Consider the following 22,274-nt stretch of genomic DNA (forward strand, 5'->3'; position numbering starts at 1 on the left):
GCGCTGTTTCCGTTTTTTCTATTTTGGTTTTAACAGATTAACGGATTATACTTTATTCCCCGGAGCGTCGGTGAGGGGACGGTGGGTGAAGGCACGGTCATCAAAAGGACCATGGGTGAAGGGACGGTTGGTGAAGGGTGAATTAGGTTGTTTAGTCGTGACGTCACACCCTTTCAAAATAAGGCTTCCGGGTCCTGCTCCTCGTCATTCAAACATGCCGCAGTGCTGTGTTCCCCGTTGTAACAACAGATCTGAGTCTAAGACATTGATACCTCTGTCATTCTTCCGCTTTCCTTGCGACGAGAAAGAGAAGAGGAAATGGCTGCAGTTGATAAGGTGAGTTACAATTCTTAAACGAATCAAGAAAAACGAAGTTTGCGCTAGTTAGGTAGCTAAAGTTAGCACTAGCTTTTGCACCTACTCGTAAAAGACAAACCGACCGTTTGCGGATATCCCTGATAAATGTAATGGGTTTTTACGGTGTCTTTGTTCGAACCAAGCAAGAGCACAGCTGATACTACTGTCTACATCCAGTTAACATTACCTGTTTACACCCTTTTTTTGTTTTTACCTGTCCTTACCAGTTCCCATTATGCATATACTGGTTGTGAAACTGTTATGCTCTCCGTGATTAAACACATTAATCTCCTCCGTTTCTTAGAGTGCACAACCTATCTACATTGCAGTTTATTATTACTGTACATGTGTTACAACAGTTTTATATTACACCTGTATTCTATTTTATTACTACCTGCCCAGGGACTACAGGTGGAAAATAGCAATCTGCTACAACCTGGCTCAATGCATATGCTTTTGTACAAGATTAATTGTGCACTGTCCCTGTCTTTAAATAAATAAATTACAATTAAATTTAACTTCTACACCATTTTATATCTGAGATCCTTATTTTTACTTTTTCTTTTTCTTGCATCTTCTTTTCTATACATTTGAGCATTATTAGAGGCAGCCTGAGATTTAAGATTTCCATTGCCAATGACTGTTTCACTGTAATTGCTGTGCATGACTAATACAGAACTAAAGTAACGTTAATGATGATCAATTTATCTCTCTCTTTTTTTAAAAGGCGTGAAAACTTCACTCCAAACTGCAACTCTAGGTTGTGCAGTTGGCATTTCCCGGATGACAGCTGACTGTGGACTTCTCCAGCATCTTAAGCCAGGTGATATGGTCATGGCGGACAAGGGCTTCACCATACGGGACATTTTGCCAGAAGGAGTTCTGCTGAACATTCCGTCTTTCCTCGTCAATGGACAGTTCACATAGGAGGAAGTGAACAATAACAGGTTAATCTCCCATGCAAGGATACATGTGGAGCGTTCTATTCAAAGGCTGAAATTGTACAGCATTTTGCACCACATCCCACACCAGTTCAGGAAAAACATCAACAAAATACTGAAAGTATGTGTGTGTCTAACAAATTTGCAAACACTCATTCTGCGTGAAATTGAATTAATGATTGTCAGTGTGTTAAAAGTGGAGGACTGTTTCCCAGTGGCCATAAGGATTTGTTACATGTATATAAGGGCATGATTTGAATAGTTTGACATGAAATAAGACCCATTGAGAAAAATGTATATTCTTGTAAAGTGAAAAAAAATTATTCTTGTTCTTTTAACTGTTTGTTTGCAGAAAATTTCAATCAAAAATGTAGATTGACTGTATGATAGGGATTTGTTACATGTATATAAGGGCATGATATGAATAGTTTGACATGAAATAAGACCCATTGTGATAAATGTATATTCTTGTAAACTGATTTTCATGAGTGATTTGATTTGCGGAAAACTTGAATTAAAAAATTAATACCAGGTAAAAAAAATGTTACTGTTCTTTATAGACATGTTGTGTTTCAGACATTGTGTTACTGCCAAAAACTTAATTTATTATAACAGCGTAAACTGATAAGGACATTAGTATTTACAGATCATGAATGTAGGGTATGTTCAAGTGCAGACATTAACATCGTCAAATCTTCATCTGAAAAGTAAAGATGTCAAATAAATGTAGTAGAGTAGAAGGTACAATATTTACCAGAAAAAAATGTTTACAATATTTACAACATTTACCAGAAAAAAATGTTTAAAATATTTACCAGAAATGTAGTGGAGTGGAAGTAAAAAGTAGGACAAAGCGGAAATACTCAAGTAAAATACAAGTACATCAGAACTGTACTTAAGTAAAACATGTACTTAGAACAAAAGGAGGAGAGGCCAGCAACACTTTGTGTCCTTCGTGATGACTTGTATGACCTATTACACAGACTGGTTTCGACAGAGGTCTTCTTCAGAAGAGGAGTCCATACAATGAGGTGACAACTGTTAGCTCCAGTCAGGTGTAGGTTGCCCTGGATCTGATGCCAGTAGTTATGGAGTTGTTTTAGTGCCAGGGTACCAGTTTCTTCATCCAACTCCAAGAAGAAGTCCCTACTCTCTGCTGCTTGTAGGATGGTCTTGGCTCTGGCTGACCATGGACATTTCACCTCAATGATGCAGTCATCAAAGGTAGCAAAGGTAAGACCTTTTATAAATCAAAATGATGCTGAGAAGCTAATTCACGCTTTCATATCTACTACTGTAATGCACTTTTCACAGTTCTCCATAAGAAGACCACAGGGAGACTTCAGCTCATCCAAAACTCTGCAGCTCGACTATTAACAAAAACTAAAAAGAGAGAGCACATTAGTCCCGTCTTAGCTACCCTGCACTGGCTCCCTGTACCATTTAGAATTGACTTTAAGGTCCTGCTCCTTACATACAAAGCCCTAAATGGACAAGGACCAAGCTACATCTCCAACATTCTAAAAAAGTACGTTCCAAAAAGAACCCTGCGGTCGTCAGCTGCTGGGTTATTAGAAGCTCCCAGAAACAGACAAAAGCAGATCGGTGCTGCAGCGTTTGTCAACTACGCCCCAAAATTATGGAACACACTGCCCAAAAACATCAGGGAAGCCGAGTCGGTAGATATTTTCAAAAGACAACTTAAAACCTATCTCTTTACTCAAGCATTTAAACATAAGATAACCGGGCCTTAGCTGCCACATTCCTTTTATCTACCGTATATATAATTGATTTTTACTGTCTGCATTACTTTTATACTTTTAAATGTTTTTATATGATCATTTTTATCTTGTACTCTTATTTGTTGATATTTTTATCTTTTTATTTTCATATGCCTACGACTCGTGCAGCATTTTTACCTTTTTATATTCATATATTCAATTTTTATATTCCTTTTTATATTATCCTATCTTAGTAGTTGTTCTGTGGAGGAATTTGGAACTGAATTTTGTGAGGGTTATGTTTTATATCACTGCACTTAAATATTTGTGTTTTTTGTTTTATTTGCTGTTGTTGTTTATTTGTACTGTTACTGTAAAGCACCTTGAGCTGCGACTTTCGTCTGAAAGGTGCTATATAAATAAAGTTTTTTATTATTATTATTATTATTATTATTATCAGATACTGTCCCATCTGGAGAACCACCGAGTAGGCCGCTGTGAGACAAGAACAATCCCCTCTCCTGGATGACAACACCTGTGCGCTCCGTGTATTGTTGCTTTGCCCTTGCCTCATGGTGGATTCCCCAGTCACATGCCTTAAAAAAAACAAAAAACAAAAAAAAACATTTATTACAGTGGTCACCAACCCTGCTCCTGGAGAGCTACTGCCCTACATGTTTGAGGTATCACCCCATTCTAACACACCTGATTCTAATCATTAACTTGTTATCAAGCAGCTGAAGCTTGCCAAGGGCTTGATAACAGGTTAATAATTAGGATAAGGTCTGTTAGAGTGGGGCGACGACACCTCAAACATCCATGAGCAGGGCTGGGCCCTGTTTCAGAAAGCAGGCTTAACAAACTCTTTTTTTTTTTTATATATATATTTTTATTAGGGGGTAAGGCACAGTAGAACATACAGACATAACATACAGAATATACAATCTACCTCCTAGGATGTTTTTTTTTTTTTTTTGATTCAACAGAACAAAAAATCCACACAAAATAATGACAAATAAATGAAAATTATTCTAAGTAATATTTAAGTATCAAAACTGCACAGTATAAATTAAAAAATAGATGCATAAAAAGGGGGAGAGATAAAAAAACAAAAAAAACAAAACAAAACAAAGAAAAATGAACCCCAAAAACAAAGGAAAAGTAAATAAATAAATAAAAAGGAGGAAGAAAGAGAGGAATGAGAGAAGAGAGGGAGGGGGGGGGGGGGATCCGTCAATCAGGAGGCAGGGACTGGAGAGAGTGGAAGAATGTAAGAAAGGGAAGCCACTTATTATAAAATTTGTTGCAACTAGGCTTAACAAACTCTGAACCTAATCCTGAACTTCAACAAATGTAGTAAATTTAAACATTGTCATTGAAATGCTGTTCAAACACGTTCAGATTATGCACCATATTAATTATTATTTTAAACTAACGTAGGTCTACATTCTGCAGCTGCACCACAATCCTGCTCACTCAGAAATATTAACATATAATCTACAATATTATAATAATTATGTTCCATCAGCGCGATCAATGACGTCATGAGTGATAGATGATAGATCATTATTCATTGATCCTACGTGTCTAAAGCTTCATACCGATTATTTGAATTAAAACTGAAATAACACATTATGTGTAATATAATATAATAATATATAATAAACATTTCAGTGCAGGAGCTGTTCTAACAAACTGACCTTGTCCTCCAGTCCTTGTCCTTGTCCAGTCCTTGTCCTCCTGGGTGACAGATCTTTTTATTCCAGCTGAAATAATATTATGACGTGTTATGAGTGTATATTACCACCGTTTGATGAATGGGATTCATCTTCACATAATATAATAGCTTTAAACCACATAACGTTAAGTAAATAATTCAAAACAAGCAACAACATCAGACAGCATCATTTGCAAATTAATTACTAACCTTGTGTTGTGGATGGTGCCATCACAGACACTCACTTAGCTGTGATTTCCGTCTTCGGCATCTTCGCCCTCTTCCACACACACTCGACATCGGTGCGGGACACATTTTTTTCTGTCCAAATCAGCAGAGCTGCCATATGGTGGCACTTGTCTCAGCCGATTGGGCACTGGCAGCTGCTGTATTTTACTGCCTGTCCCTCAACATGAACCTGACGTTACATTGAAAACATTTCAACTCTCTCAACCTAACACATCTTAGCCTAACAATACTTCTGTTGCTAGCCGGGGGCTGGCACATCATTATATTTCAACTTGCTTAACTTCCCTAACACTCCAAAACAGTTGATATAGGGACCTATAACGTTACTGACATATTAAGTTTTTCATCTTCGTTTACATCAAAAGTTGTAGCAGTCCTATCCGTTTTTTAGCATAACGTTATCATCTTTAGATGTCAACTAACTAGATAGCTTACGGCTAATTTATAACCTCAACCTCGTAAACTCTCTTTTTCTGTGATGCCTGGACGCTACCCTTTATTATTCCACCAGGCAGAACAGCCACACTGACCACTCTGTTGGAATTAAATTAGTTTAACCCTTTTTTCACTCTCTCTGGTACCTCAGTGAAGAAAGAAGTGATTGTAAACAAGTTCACCGGGTCCGTCATTGTCGTTCGTTTTGTTTATCTGTCAGAGCGTCAGGACCCGGAAACCTTATTTTGAAAGGGTGTGACGTCAGACTAAACAACCTAATTGGACACCGCCGAGATGTCGTCACAGGGCGCACAATGAAATTTAAAAAATTTCAATTCGCAGCGGCAGCTTACGCCGTCTTGCGCCCTTTGCCGCCACGGCAACTCGGCTGCGTGCGCCCTTTTGCGCGCCGCCGAGCTCGGCGCAAAGCCCTGCGCCATTGCGCGGCGGCAGCTATACACAATGAATGTCAAAGCCGGCGGCGGCTGCCGCTGTGCGCCCTCTATGTGTAAACCGCTTTCCTCTGGACTACAGCGGTCGCCATGACAACGGAGCAAAATGTGGCAGCGACCATTAAACAATTTAAAACTATACAAACATCATAAAACAACTAAGCAACAGTATCATACTAACAGGTTAAGACTATAAAGCCATATAAGACTGTATACTAAGATATAAGACTATAAATATAATATGTACGATAATAAGATAGCATGCTGCTACTATTTTGACGGTATTATACTTTACTTCCGCTTCCGGTCTGTACGCCGTCATATTCAACAACAGAAACAAAAAATTAAAAAAGGAATTTGCAAAAACCAAATTTGGGCCGTTATTTTATTTGGTTGTTTGTTTTTTTGTTGTTTTTTTTATGCTGACAGGGTCAGTGTATCTTTTGGTCATTGGATTTTTCCATCATGAGTGGGAATCAAAAAACAAAAAACGATTGGTTTATTTGATTTTCCTTTTAAAACAAAAAACAAATATTGAATTACACTGCATTTTTTCTTTTTTTGTGTTAATATGATTTAAAAAAGTTTCAAAATACGCTTTTATTTTCGTTTTCTATTTCATATAAGAAAAATGAAATCACTAGTCAACAGGAACGAAAAAAGAACCAAAAACAACCGTTTATTCATATTCGTGCACCGGAAGTTACAGATGGAGGACAATAATTTTGATGTTTTATTTGATTAATTAAACTGCATTATTTTTCTGTTTCATATTTGTTTTGATCTTTTGTCTGCATTCTAATCACATATTTGTATGACACAGGCTAATCCAGATGCGTATGCGTATGACATTTCAGTGCACTAATTGTGGATTACACCTGCGTTTTTCCTTCCCTCCTCTTTTCTGTCAGTGTGCAGTTGAGGCAGTTATGCCGTCTTTCATTGATTAGAAAAAAAAAAATCAGTGTTACAACTTTTCTTTTCACTACTATTAGGCTACAAACATGACATGTCCTTTTGACGAGGATCCAATTGATGCAGGTGGAGCATTAATCCACAGAGAATTTAATATAGTCTTACGTTGAGAGCTGATCATTAGACCACGCATAGGCCTAGATGTATTATCATATTTAGTAAAAATCTACTTTAAATTATGTAATTGATTACAATCACTTCTTGTGAGTAAATACTTTTGTTTGGACTTTTAAACGTCTGTAGGCTCTGCTAATTCTCTCTCTCTCTCTCTCTCAGACTTCCTTAACTCAGACGTCGTTGTGCATTTATAAAATTATTCATAGCCTAATATAGCCTATTATATTATCTTATAAGCTATTAGGGCCTGTATATTTCGTTGTCTGTGTTGTTTTTATCTGTGCTTTTTTAAAAATCTGTTTTTGAAGTGCCTTGCAAACTTAGAAAAGTTCTATGACAATAGAGTTTATTATTTTCATTTTATCACCATCTTGTCATTTTGTGGGTAAAAAAGCCTAAGTTCATTTTATTTTACCTTTTGGTCTAATAGATGTATTATTATTGTTGTTGCTGTTGTTCTATATTTTGTATGGATAGATATTTATCTCGGCTTTTTTCCTGTGTGTGTTTCTTGTTTCAAGTGGTAATTGATGCGCGCTGCGTGACCGTTTACTATTTAGGCCACTCAGTGTCAGACCTGAGCCAGAATTTATGAATGAAGATTGAATGACACAATCAGTGACGTGTTTTTCCACCTACATGAACTGTCTGACAGTTAACCTGATGAAGGTCACAGCCTACCCAAACGTTGTAACAATTATAGCACGACAACTTCCCCTGGAGAGAATTGTCACAGGAATGCCTGTCAAATATCCAGAACTAAGTTCACTCGGTTGTAAATGCTTCCGGTGCACGAATATGAATAAACGGTTGTTTTTGGTTCGTTTTTTCGTTCCTGTTGACTAGTGATTTCATTTTTCTTATATGAAATAGAAAACGAAAATAAAAGCGTATTTTGAATCTTTGTTAAATCATATTAACACAGAAAAAGAAAAAATGCAGTGTAATTCAATATTTGTTTTTTGTTTTAAAAGGAAAATCAAATAAACCAATCGTTTTTTGTTTTTTGATTCCCACTCATGACGGAAAAATCCAATGACCAAAAGATACACTGACCTGACAGCAGTCACTCGGACTGTGGGGACCTGGATCCAGCAACATTTTAATATGGAGGTCAATGGAAATTAGGTCAACGTTGGATCCAGACCCTGGTGGTCAGTAGAGGAACTACAGGTCTGGATCCAGACCCTAGTGACCAGTAGTGGACATGCAGGTCTGGATCCAGACCCTAGTGACCAGTAGTGGACATACAGGTCTGGATCCAGACCCTAGTGCCCAGTAGAAGACCTGCAAGTCTGGATCCAGTCATAAAGATAAAGTCAGAGAGCCCAGACTGAGATGGTTGAACATGTACAGAGGATGGACAGTGAAGACATCTGTAGAAGGAGTATGAGGTTGGAACTGCAAGGAAGGAGGTCTATAACAGGGGTCGGCAACCCGCAGCTCTAGAGCCGCATGTGGCTCTTTAGCGCCGCCCTAGTGGCTCCCTGGAGCTTTTTCAAAAATGTTTGACCTTTTTTCTTCTTTTTTTTCCTTTTTTTCCCTTTTTTCTGTTTTTTTCTCTCTTTTTTTCTTTTATTTTTTTCTTCTTTTTTATCTTCTTTTCTTCCTTTTTCCTTTCCTTTTTTTTAATCTTTTTTTTGACAAATTTTTAACATTTTGACTTTTTTCTCGAAATTTTGACCTTTTTCTTGACATTTCGATTTTTTTCTCATCATTTCAACTTTTTTTCACAACATTTCGACTTTTTTCTCGACATTTCGACTTTTTTCCATGAGATTGTACTTCAACATTAATCTCGATATTTCGACTTTTTTCTCGACATTTCGACTTTTTTCCTTGAGATTGTACTTCAACATTAATCTTGACATTCAACTTCTTTCTCGACATTTCAACTTTTTTCTCGAAGTGCATAATGAAAAAAAAAATCTTTCCCCAGTTCTAACTAATATAGCTACATGCAGCATGTGTTGTCTTCATTCTAAGGCTGATACAAGACTCTTCATTTTTTGTGGCTCCAGACATATTTGTTTTTTGTGTTTTTGGTCCAATATGGCTCTTTCAACATTTTGGGTTGCCGACTCCTGGTCTAGAAGAAGACCAAAGGGGAGATTCATGGTTGTAGTGAAGGAGGACATGAAGTTAGTTGGTGTGAGAGAAGAGGATGCAGATTAAAGTTAGATGGAGACGGGTGACTGGCTGTGGAGACTCCTGAAGGGAGCAGCTTAGAAAAAGAAAGAAGACAGAGACAAATTAAAGTTCAGCTAAGAGAGAACGAGGAAGCGTAGAAGAAACATGCAGGACAGAGCCAATGCAGTGAAGAAGTCGATCAATAAGTGTTTCTATGCAAACAAGTTCCTCTGAGGACTGTATTGTTTTTGTGTGGTGTGGGTTCAATAACAACACCTTTACTTGAAGATGCAGGTACGTTTATGTAGCAGTTGTTCTGAAAAGCAGTTACAGGCAGGACAACTCTAACGGGTCTACTTCTTCAGATGATCTGCTCAGACGCTGTGCGCCCCCTACTGTCTGGATGTATAAGCAGTATTCCATAACCAACAGATACCAAGCAAATCTCATTTGCTGTTATCATTACAAGGACCACTGGAGTTTGCTGTCTATTATAGGGACGGAGTTGCAGTCGCTGGCATAGACTTGCGGCGAGTTCACTCTGATCTGGACAAGGAAGCTTTAGTATATCTATATATTGTGTATTTGATTGGATCAAGCCCTTGAAAATTCAATTCAATTCCCTTATTGTCATTATAAGCAGTGCAAACAACGAAATTAGATAGCAATTCTGTGGTGTTACAACATCATAAAAAACACAGGACAATGAAGTAATAAAAAGCATGTATCAACTAAGATCTGCTACTAAGCATGTATAATAATGAATAATAAATAATAAGCAGTAAAACAGCTGGCTTGTACTAGGTGAAAGTGCATGGTTAAAGTTCAAGATTGGCAACATAGCAGCATCAGCTTAATTAGTGCATTACAGTATTAAGAGCACAGATAGCCCTGGGAAAGAAGCTGTCTCTGAATCTGGTGGTGCGTGTTTTCATTGATCTGTAGCGCCTGCCAGAGGGCAACAGATCAAACAAGTGATGGCCAGGGTGGGAAGAGTCTTTAGTGATGTTTCTGGCTCTTTTGAGGTACCGTGCAGAAGCAGTTTCCACCAGTGTTGGCAGCGGGCAGCCGATAATTTTCTCTGCAGCTTTCACCACATTCTGCAATGACTTTTTGTCCGCTACCGAGCAGCTTGCATACCACACTGAGATGCAGTAGGTAAGGATGGACTCAATAGCTGCTCGGTAGAATGAAATCAGCAGTTTCCTCTCCATGTTGTTTCTCCTGAGAACTCTCAGGAAGTGGAGTCTCTGACGAGCTTTCTTCACCGTGGCTGAGGATTTGGCTGACCAGGAGAGGTCCTCTGAGAGATGAACACCAAGGAATTTGAAGGTCTGCACTCGTTCCACATAAGGCTGGGGATCGATTCAAATATCAAGAATAGATTCGATTCCGATTCTTAAGATTCAGAATCAATAATCACGATCCGATTCGATTCGATCCGATATTGATTTGGGTTACTGTTAATAAAACTGTTTTTTCAGCTGTTGCATGAATTATATGACTGTGTAGTTATGCAACATATTAATACTAGTATTATATTGAGATTCAACAGCAAGTATTGGCGGCTAATGATGCTGTAAGGACCAATCAGCTCCCAGAATGCTGATAGAACTGCTTTCAGAAACATCATGTGGGTCAGAATTACCAAACAGATCCAGGGCAGCGAACCGAGGACGAAAGAAATCGCTTTTATTTTTTCCCCATTTATGAGAATTTGGTTTTTAACATTTATGCAAATGTAACTCCAAGGCAGTATATAAAGCAAAGAAATATAGACAATTTATGCAATTATAACTGAAAACTTTAATGTTTTCATACCTTTAAACATATTTAAAGGCAAAAACATGGCACCAGTTATTCTCGTGTCCGACAAAATATTCCTTTTTTGGGCATAAACAAAAAAATACCAAAAGTTGTAATGTAACGATGAAAAAAAAAACATTTTTTTTTTTTTTTTAAATCGATCTTTAGACATATGAATCGACTTTTAGAAATTAATATGAGAATCGATTTAAAATCGGAGAATCAATCTTTTCAACACAGGCCTAGTTCCACACATTCCCCGTTTATACAGAGAGGGGCTGGTTCTGAGTCACGCTTCTTCCTGTAGCCCAGTATTAATTCCTTGGTTTTGGTGGTGTTTAGAACCAGGTTGTTCACCGAACACCATGTTGACAGTCTCTGTATCTCATCTCTGTAGGCGGATTTGTCTCCTCCGGAGATGAGACCAACAACAGTTGTGTCATCAGCAAATGTTATGATGGTGTTGGATGAGTAGACAGGTGTGCAGTCATGGGTGTACAGTGAGTAGAGAAGCGGACTCAGCACGCAGCCTTGAGGAGCTCCAGTGCTCAGTTTGATGGTAGAGGATGTGTGGGGACCAAGTTTAACATGCTGGGAGCGTTTTGTCAGAAAGTCCTTGATCCAGGAGCAGATGGTGGGGAGAAGGCCCAAGTGGAGCAGTTTGCTGACCAGCATGTCTGGGATGATGGTATTGAATGCAGAGCTAAAGTCAATGAAAAGCATCCTGGCGTAGCTCTGTTCCAAGTGGCTCAGAGTTGCTATGGCAATGGCATCTTTTTTTTTTTTTTTAGTTTAGTTTATTTTCGGTCATGACACAAAAAAAAAATAAAAAAATAAAAAACCAAGAATAAAACTGACAACAAGAAAACGTTCAATTGTTCAAAGAAAACATAACAAAAAAGTTTCCAGTATACAAATAAACAAATCTAGACCGAAAAAGGGGTAGGCTGAAGCAAAGCTTATTATTTGCCTACCCTCAAAAAGATTAATTAAATTAATAAAATAAAAGCAAAAAGTAAGAGAAAGACTGCCCGTAAAACAAATTGCCTCTGTAGGGATAACAAACATTCCTCAAAAAATAAAAAAGATTTTTAAAATAAAGGTGCAGTTTACATGTTACCTTCATCCTTAAAAAATCAAAGCAAATCACCAATTAAATAAATACCCAAATCAACATCAAGCCACTCATTAATTTAATATAAGGAAATCATCCTTCTTTTCAATGTTTTTTTAAATAAAGTTAAAGTTCTACATAATTTCAAATCTATATCTAATTTATTCCAAGCATCCACTGCTGCCACTGTAGTGCATCTCAGTTTAGTGTTGGTTCTGATTGTTGATTTTCTCTATATGCTCTCCCCTCTGAGGTTGTAATGGCTTTGTCTTAAATTGAAGATATTTTGGATACAGTCTGGCAGCATGTTATTGTTGATTTTGAACATGAGCTGTGCAGTTTTGAAGTCCACCAGTTCATTGAATTTAAGCTCATTTGAATCTATAAATAATTGGTTGGTTGGCTGCTTGTATCCAACTTTGTTTATGAGTCAATTGCTTTTTTTTGAAGTAAGAATATTGGTTTCGTGATTGTCTTGAATGTGTGTCCCCATACTTCTATACAGTATGTTATATATGGTTTTATTAAAGATCTTCAGTTGACCGGTTAGCTCTGCAGGCAAACTGACAGGGATCAAAGGAGGGAGGAAGGCTGGCTCTGATGTGATGCAGGACCAGTTTTTCAAAACACTTCATCACAGTAGGAGTGAGTGCAACCGGACTGTAGTTGTTATGGTCCGTGGAGCCTGGCTGTTTAGGAACAGGAATGATGGTGGCTGTCTTTAAGCAGGGGGGGATGCTGGCTTGTGACAGGGAGATGTTGAAAACCCTGGTGAAGACTCTGGCGAGCTGATCGGTACAAGACTGGAGTACTTTGTTTGGCACTCCATCCGGTCCGGCAGCTTTCCTCGGATTCAAGGACCTCAGCACCCGCCTCACATCCTGTTCCTGAAGCGTGAGTGTGTCGGAGGCAGGTGGGAGCGGAGATACTGGAGCGGGCCTGTTAACCTCAAAATAATACAAAATACACAAAACCCATGTGGCACATCCACAGTCTCCAGGCTGAAGCACCTGAAAACAACACTGTTTGTGAGACTGAATGTTTGTGCGTCTGATCCACATTTCAGACACTTTGAGTCTTCAATTTATCCTTTTTAAACAAATCCATGTCCTGCATATTAAAGATGAAACAGGTGAAAATTGTTGTTTTTTCCAGTGATGAGTCTTGTTTTATATCTTGAAAAATAACTTATTTGACAACTTATTTCACCTGTTTCAAGTAAATTTTCACTTGAAATAAGTAGAAAAATCTGCCAGTGGGACAAGATTTATCTTCTTATTACAAGCAAAAAAATCTTGTTCCACTGGCAGATTTTTCTACTTACCGGTATTTTAAGTGAAAATCTACTTGAAACAGGTGAAAATTGTTGTTTTTTCCAGTGATGAGTCTTGTTTTAAGTGTAATGAGATTTTTTTTGACTAAAAATTTGACATTTTAACTAGAAATAAGACAAATATTCTTGTTAAGATTTTGAGTTTTCGCAGTGATCCATTTTACTTATCCTGTGAAGGACAGAGTCATATTGATAAGTTCAGAAAACTGTTTTTTATTGTTGTGTTTTGATGTATTTGATGTAAGCCCAGTGGATATTTAAAGCTTACAGAAGGCTGCATTTAACTGCTGCTATGTCATTCCTGCAGTATTTCTGCAGGTGTTTTGGTCAGTGCTATTATTTGTAATATATTAAATTATTCGTAATCAGCACTTATTTATATATATATATAGTTAAGTATAGTTAATTTATTGATATTCCGCTCAAACTCAAATGGAAAACCCAAGTATTAAACTAAACAAAGAATCACGAAAGCCTGGAAATTTGCTGTTGTCACGAACGCCCCCTGCAGTAACACATGTTGGACGACAGAGGGCGTGTGTGCTCTATGTACGCTGTCACATATCCGACAATACCAGGGCATTCGAGCCTCATAACTCCTCAAATAACTCATTTTTTCTATTTTTTAGACTGATGCTAAAGGTACATTTCCACACCACATGCTCCATGCTCGTAAAAGAGCGCCTGTCTCCCTGCATACGGAGTCTCTACCCGTGAAATGGTTATAGTTATGAAGTAGTTTCTAGAAGACGGACCAAAGACAACCAAACAGAAAACGACATAATCAGCAGACATGTGAGCTAAAGCTGAAACAATCTGAAGGCACAAACATGCACTGCGTCATCTTCGGAGTTTTCATGACGGGGAATCCAGACAACGCGTGATATCTGCTGCGATGGCCGAGTGGTTAAGGCGTTGGACTTGAAATCCAATGGGATCTTCCCGCGCAGGTTCGAACCCTGCTCGCAGCGATGTGAACTTTTTTTTCCAGTGATGTTTTTGAACTTTTTGGACTGAGGTCCGAACACATCCGAACAAGATCAAAGAGTTTCAAATGAGGTCCGAATGAGGTCCGAACAAGTCCGAACCTACCAGTACTCGAGTTGTAAAGAAAAATCAGGGGGATGGTGCATTTTAAGTAAAGTAAAAGTAAAGTAAAGTAAAAGTAAAGTAAAAGTAAAAGTACTGTTACTTAAGAATAATATGACTCAAGTAGAAGTAAAAAGTAGTCATCCAAATAATGACTTGAGTAAAAGTAAAAAAGTACTTGGTGAAAAAACTACCGGTAGGCTACTCAAGTACAGAGTAACTGTTGAGTAACGTCTGATTTATTTTTTTAACACAACCATTCAAACAGACAAAAGTACAAAATAATCATCTTCAGGCAAATTAAATCATTAAAATAATAAAATAAATTAAAATTAATAAAAAATAAAAAAAGCTTAAATTAAAATAATCTTAAAGTAAATTCAAGTACTTTACTAAATAATAAAATAAATAAAATAATAACTGAATAAAAAAATAAATTAAGCACAAGTAGCACAACATTTCAAGCCTTTGTACTTTTCTTTTTTAACCAGGAAGAACTAGAAAAAGCCCATAAACTCTGTGTGTGTGTTTGAGTCTGTGTATATGTGACAAAACAAAACCAACATTTTTCCCAAAGAATCACTCAGTGATGTCATGAGATTGACGCGTACGTGGATAAAAGGGATAAAAGAAAAGTAACAGCTCAACGTAGCCTAATGTAGCGGAGTAAGAGGAACAGTTTCTTCTTCACAAATCTACTCAAGTAAAAGTAAAAAGTATAGTGATTCAAAACTATTCCTAAAAGTACAAAATTTCCCAAAACGTACTCAAGTAAATGTAACGGAGTAAATGTAACTCGTTAACACCTCTGATATGGGGACAGATAATTCATATTTCTTATATTATATTATATTATATTATATTATATTATATTATATTTCTTATCTTCCAGCTGCCATCATTTAATATAATTAAATAAGTGCTGATTACGAATAATACAATATATTACAAATAATAGCAGTGACCAAAACACCTGCAGAAACACTGCAGGAATGACATAGCAGCAGTTAAATGCAGCCTTCTGTAAGCTTTAAATATCCACTGGGCTTACATCAAATACATCAAAACACAACAATAAAAAACACTTTTCTGAACTTATCAATATGACTCTGTCCTTCACAGGATAAGTAAAATGGATCACTGCAAAAACTCAAAATCTTAACAAGAATATTTGTCTTATTTGTCTTAGTTAAAATGTCTAATTTTTAGTCAAAAAAAATCTCATTACACTTAAAACAAGACTCATCACTGGAAAAAACAACAATTTTCACCTGTTTCAAGTAGATTTTCACTTAAAATAAGTAGAAAAATCTGCCAGTGGAACAAGATCTTTTTGCTTGTAATGAGAAGATAAATCTTGTCCCGCTGGCAGATTTTTCTACTTATTTCAAGTGAAATGTTGAAATAGCAGTAAAACCACATTCATTGATGAAATGGCATAAGGGATGGAAAGGGGGGCATGGCAGTTTTACAGGGGGGATGATTTTGACCGTTTTTATAACTCCAGTACTGGAACCTACTCCAAACGACGGTGCCAGGTCACGTGATGTAGGAGGGGACGCGGTTATCGCTTTTTACCAGGGGTCCCCAAACTTTTTTCAGTGGGGGCCACATCAACTTTCCTTTCTGTGACGGGGGGCTGAGGTTAGTCTATAACAGGAAATGATATGGGCCAGGGTGACAACCAGTATTATTGTGGAGATTATAATGATAATTTGTTGCAGCCGCCCTTCGTTTGGCTTTGGCACCACCTGTTGATATGCAAAAAAGGTAATAAAATGTCTTCACATGTGTTTATTTGAAGCACCACAGATACTCCATTTATTTTATAGAAAATAACAACAGAAACTGATGGTAATGTTCAGGTAAGAACGAGGGGATGTGATTTTGTAACAGGAACAGTTGAGTTAACAAACGGTAAGTGTTTTGTCTTTACAGGTAGTGAAATAATAATAATACAGAATAATAGTAAATAACAAACAAACAGGTAAAGTAGTCTTATCTAGATGAGCTGGCTTTATATGCACAGATTAAAAACGAGTTATCAACAGGTAAGTAAATAATAATAATAATAATAATAATAATACCTGTGGTACTAATCTTACTCAGTAGGCTCTTTTTTAATCAGTGTGAGCTGTGTGTAGGGTTGCCACCCGTCCCGTAAAATACAGAATTGTCCTTTATTTGAGAAAAAAATGTTGCGTCCCGTATTGAACTAATACGGGACACGATTTGTACCGTATTTTCATTAACTTTTACACCATATTCTAGTTGAATTATTGAAATAAATTAACCTTTACACCATATTCTAGTTGAATTATTGAAATAAATTAACTTTTACACCATATTCTAGTTGAATTATTGAAATAAATTAACTTTTACACCATATTCTAGTTGAATTATTCAATTATTCAATTTCAATTCAAATTGGCTTTATTGGGATGAATGGTAACCATTGTTGCCGAAAGCATACATATACTGATATACATACAATAAATCACGACACAATCAACACACGAAACACCAATACAACTACAACAAATACCCAACACCAAATATCTAACACATGCATACAATATATATATATACAGAACTATTTTAAATATTTATACTTATTTTTATTTATATTTATTTATTACTTATACTTATTTTTACTCTCTCTCTCTCTCTCCCTCCGGTCTCTCCGGCCTCTCTCTCTCTCTCTCTCTCTCTCTCTCCGGTCTCTCTCTCTTTTCCGGCCTCTCTTGGAGTTTGAACACTTGAAATAGTGTCCTGCTGTAAGGAAGTTCCGTGTTCGGGATAGTTACAGAGAAAATAATATACATAGATAAAAGGCACCGCTGGGATTCGAACCCAGGATCTCCTGTTTACTAGACAGGCGCTTTAACCAACTAAGCCACGGCGCCGCACGTGTGGTCATCGGGAGAGAAATCTCGAGTTATATCTATCCCTGTACGGCGTGGAGGCCTGCTGGGTGTCGATATACAGGCTGGATGATTAAATATGGCTCCAAACCGGCCCAACCTAATACATCCATGGGCCCAACGCGGACATTCCTTCCTGGTTCAGGCAACGAGAGAGTCTGAAAAGCTGCAGTTCCTCTGCTGACCACCAAGGGATGACTCCAATTTTGAAAGAATATCCTTTGACTTCCAGGTTAAAATGTTCAAATTTACAGCAGAAATAATCATGTTTTTTCAGTTGCAATGCTGAAATTAGGTGCTTGGACAGGTTTTATCAGAATGAATGTAAAGTAATCTTAGTCAACATCGTGGGCTGACTAAGGTAACAATGCCCTCTAGAAAAATGTACGTAATAAAACCCTCTAGTCTAGAAACATCTCAAACTCCTGCCTACAACACTAAACGTAACAAAGCCATCAGAGAACGTCTCAAACTCCTGCCGTACAACACCAAATGTAACAAATCCGTCGAGGAACGTCTCGGAACGTCTCTAGAAACGTCTCAAACTCCTGCCGTGAAATTCTAAATGGAAAACAATAATAATTACAAAAAATATATATTTATTCTTTAGACTCAATTTATTTTCCATTTACTATTCATTTTTGTGAATAATTTACCCATCCAAATTATGTCAAATGAGTGAGAGTGAACTTTGTAATATTATAAGCCCTCTTGGCTTCCTATAGTTCATTTTTCATTGACTGTTTTTTTTTTTTATAGCAAAAGGTGCAAATAAAAATAGATACTGATGCAAATAAATAGCCTATATAGGCCCATACTCGTATTTAAAAGAAAGGTGCAAAATAAAACAAACCCAAAAGCAGTGGTCCCCGAGTTGCTTCTTGGTTATAATGGTGGTCCCTGGGACAAAACCAGTTGAAAACCTCTGCTCTAGACATCTAAAACTCCTGCCTACAACACTAAACGTAACAAAGCCATGGAGGAACGTCTCTAGAAACGTCTCTAGGAACGTCTCAAACTCCTGCCGTATAAAACTAAACATAACAAAACCCTCTAGAAACATCTCAAACTCCTGCCATACATCACTAAACGTAACAAAACCCTCTAGAAACATCTCAAACTCCTGCCATACATCACTAAACGTAACAAAACCCTCTAGAAACATCTCAAACTCCTGCCATACATCAATAAACGTAACAAAACCCTCTAGAAACATCTCAAACTCCAGCCGTACATCCATAAACGTAACAAAACCCTCTAGAAACATCTCAAACTCCTGCCATACATCACTAAACGTGACAAAACCCTCTAGAAACATCTCAAACTCCAGCCGTACATCCATAAACGTAACAAAACCCTCTAGAAACATCTCAAACTCCAGCCGTACATCCATAAACGTAACAAAACCCTCTAGAAACATCTCAAACTCCAGCCGTACATCCATAAACGTAACAAAACCCTCTGGAAACATCTCAAACTCCAGCCGTACATCCATAAACGTAACAAAACCCTCTAGAAACATCTCAAACTCCTGCCATACATCACTAAACGTAACAAAACCCTCTAGAAACATCTCAAACTCCTGCCATACATCACTAAACGTAACAAAACCCTCTAGAAACATCTCTATAAACGTCTCAAACTCCTGCCGTACAAGACTAAACGTAGCGAAGCCCCCCAGAAACATCTGGATATCGTCACAGCAGGTTTGCCCAGGGCTCCTTATACAGTCTATGTGGTTATTAATCCTTTCCTTGCGGTCAAAAACTTTCCAACGCTTCTCATCCTTCTGAAAATAGAAAAGCACATATTTTCTCCAGTGTGTAACGTTGCTTGTCCATGAGTAACTTCCTGCTACTTATCGTCCTCAACACCATCTTTCCTCCAGCTTCCTCCTCCTCTGAACAGCCCCCCCCCCCGTCAGTCTTGCGGCTTGGAATGACAACCATGTTCACCTTCTGTTTTGTCATGTCTATACAGGAATGAACAAAACCAAAAAGTACTTTCTCTTCAAGGATGAGTACTAAATGTACTTTCTAAATAAATAAACTGAAGTTTCTCTCCTTTGTAGTCATAATACCAAGAAACGATTGTATGTGAGTACTAACATTAAAGATGCGATCTCATATCATATGTTGGTTTTAAAACATATCCCAATAAAGACAGTCTAATTAGGTAGTAGGTTATTATGTGTTGTGTTAGCTTAAATTACACAATACATAGAACATGATGTGATACCATCTGCTTTGAGTTCAGAAGTTGGAAAAATTGTTAAGGAACAGAGGGGAATAAATCAAATTTTAAGGTCACAGCAGGGCCGGTCCTAGGATTTTTGTGGATTTTGTTTGTAGCTTCAAAATGACTCCAATGCAAGCACCAAATCACACACACTGCTTACATGCAATAAACAGACAGATGGACAAAGGAATTATCAATAAACTTTGTTTGGAAATAATCTGCACATAATGTATTCCTGCATTTGTACGTTGTACGCATTTGACGTTTGTACTGACACACTGACGCACAGACACACACACACACACATATATAATCTGAAGTACATGTTTAATTAGTTGTTTTTTTGTAATTTAGCCATCGGAATTTATCCCAAGTGTTGTGTCATTATCTTTTAACACTGGTGTAAATAAATTCTGATTCATTTAAATGAGAGAAGTTGTTTGTGTTTATTTTATGCACATTTGTTACAGCTGCTGGTTGCAAAGGTCTGAGCTCGGACTCCTTCCTTCACCGTTATTCTGTAACGTCACCCCTGGCAACAAGCTGGCACGTAGGGAATAACAGCTACTTTGAGATGGATTTTGCTGTTTAGTTATTTTCAATTCAATTTTATTTATACAGCGTCTATTACAACAGAAGTTTCTCTTTCTCTTTCCAGAGACCCAGAACATGACCCCCGAGCAATTTCCTGATATTGATATTTCCTGATAAAGTCAGGTGGTGCCCCGTTTGGATTGATTCATTTTGATAAGTCATCCTTAATAACTCTAATCTTAACCAGCACCTCCTTTGTGGCAAAACACCAGTTTACCACAGAGTCCTGCAGAAACATGGAGATCAAGGATTCTGCATGCCAGGAATTCTGCATGCCAGGAAGTGACAATAGATGAGAAGACACCGAAACGGTTAGTGATGATGAAGAAGTGAGGCATCGGTGAGTAACCCCGGTGCTGCCGGTAATGGTGTAACACCATCCCTCCTGATGATCAGGATCCACCCTGACACTAATTTTCTACACCCGCCTCACACCCAACGGGCTCATGGGCGTGCAACACTCATACATTAAGCCTACCAGCTTCTGCAGACCGTGGAAGGCAGGCAGTGTTGAGGATGTCCCGGTAGAATTTTATGAGACTTGCATGCAGTCATATGAGGAAAAACGGGTCACATGAAAGGATGTGAAAGAAATCTGGAATGCTTGAAGAACCCCCCTGGACAGATTTTTCCCTGCTTCATTGACCCATGATACAAGTGACTGTGTCATTAACAGAATTGTGCAGCCCTGGATGACAAGCTGATGACGATGATTAACTAGAATCAGGTGTGTTAAAGCAGTGAAACATCTAAAACATGCAGGACACCGGCCATCGAGGACCAGGATTGCCCACCCCTGAGCTACAGCATGACTACAGCTATTCTTCCTGGGGTCCGCCAACATTTTAAAATAATACAGTACTAAACATAACATAATAAAAGCAAACCGAGTCGTTAATATTTCACTGATGAAATCCCATCGGAGTTATACCAAACTATAATACAGTCCAAAGCCTCATGCAGGACGACAATCGTGTCAGTCGGCTTCACCAGTGACATTTGGAGTTCTAGTGTGAAGAGTTTCCTCACACGCTGCGGATGCTATTGCTAAAGCTTTAGCAAACCGTAATAATTCATAATTAATTCTTTATTTTAAGATGTATTCCTTTTTCCTCAGGAAAATTAAGGTTTTTAGGTAAACAACTTGTATCAACTCTAAAGGCCCTGACACACCAACCCGGATTGCCCACCCCTGAGCTACAGCATGACTACAGCCATTCTTCCCGGGGTCCGCCAACATTTGAAAATAATACAGTACTAAACATAACATAATAAAAGCAAACCATATAAATGTACACTAGATAAAGAGAATATAAAATTAAAAACACAATAAAAGAAAAGAAAAAATACATTCGACAACAGTCATAACCAACTATGTTTCAATTTCCAGCATGTCAGACAATCAGTCTCAGCAAGCTGCTTGTTTAAGTGATCTCTATTTCAATGTTCTATAATTGTTACTTATACTGATTCAAAAGATGTTGCTTAACTAATAACTTGAATGTTCTTATGCTGGAGGTGATTACCAGGTCGGAGACAGGCAGGGTTGGCCACAGGTGATCAGTCCGGGGAAAAACACTGGAAAGTCTCAAGAACAATCTGGCAGTGACTGGCTGGGAGTGGAGTGCTTAAGTAGCAGCCCAGCGATGATTGCAGATGTGGAACAGGTGTGGAATGTAGGAGAAACCATAGCGACATGAGGAGGCGGAGCCGGCAGGTGAGTGAGGCAGGTATGGAGCTGGAGTGGATGTGACAACCTTGACCTCTGCGTATAAGAGGTTTACTCCCTCGGACACTCACCTGGGCTCAGGTGAGCCTTCGCTACGGTCGGTGGAGGGAACTCACCCCAACGATCCGCCCCGTGGATGGGTGTTTGTCAGTGGGACCGTTGGACTGAAGCAGTCCCACCACCTTCTCAACACCTCGAGTGGGTTTAGGGACTGCATAGAAGAAGCTGGGGAAATGAGTTCTCCGCTTTGAACCAGCATCGTGGTCCGGAAACCTGCCCCCAAAAGAAAGGAGCTCACTCAACCAGATCATTAAATGTTTGGCTGATTGGGGAAACACAGCTGGGCCTGGAGT

The 22,274-nt window shown here is 38.1% G+C and overlaps 1 long non-coding RNA gene and 2 other non-coding genes across 3 annotated transcripts; 1 reads left to right on the forward strand and 2 right to left on the reverse strand.

Moving 5' to 3' along the window:
- Positions 1 to 3,480: 3,480 nt before the first annotated feature.
- Positions 3,481 to 5,094, reverse strand: LOC133420760 (uncharacterized). Its single transcript, XR_009770623.1, has 3 exons — positions 4,947 to 5,094; positions 4,720 to 4,785; positions 3,481 to 3,615 (listed from the first exon to the last, which is right to left on the reverse strand). It is a non-coding gene; the product is annotated as an uncharacterized LOC133420760 (long non-coding RNA).
- Positions 5,095 to 14,236: 9,142 nt separating this feature from the next.
- Positions 14,237 to 14,318, forward strand: trnas-uga (transfer RNA serine (anticodon UGA)). Its single transcript has one exon. It is a non-coding gene; the product is annotated as a tRNA-Ser (tRNA).
- A 2,950-nt stretch (positions 14,319 to 17,268) lies between these two features.
- On the reverse strand, positions 17,269 to 17,342 carry trnat-agu (transfer RNA threonine (anticodon AGU)). The gene has a single exon. It is a non-coding gene; the product is annotated as a tRNA-Thr (tRNA).
- Between the last annotated feature and the right edge of the window lie 4,932 nt (positions 17,343 to 22,274).

The sequence above is a fragment of the Cololabis saira genome, chromosome 20 (genome assembly GCF_033807715.1).
Source record: "Cololabis saira isolate AMF1-May2022 chromosome 20, fColSai1.1, whole genome shotgun sequence".
NCBI classification, from domain to species: Eukaryota; Metazoa; Chordata; class Actinopteri; order Beloniformes; family Belonidae; genus Cololabis; species Cololabis saira.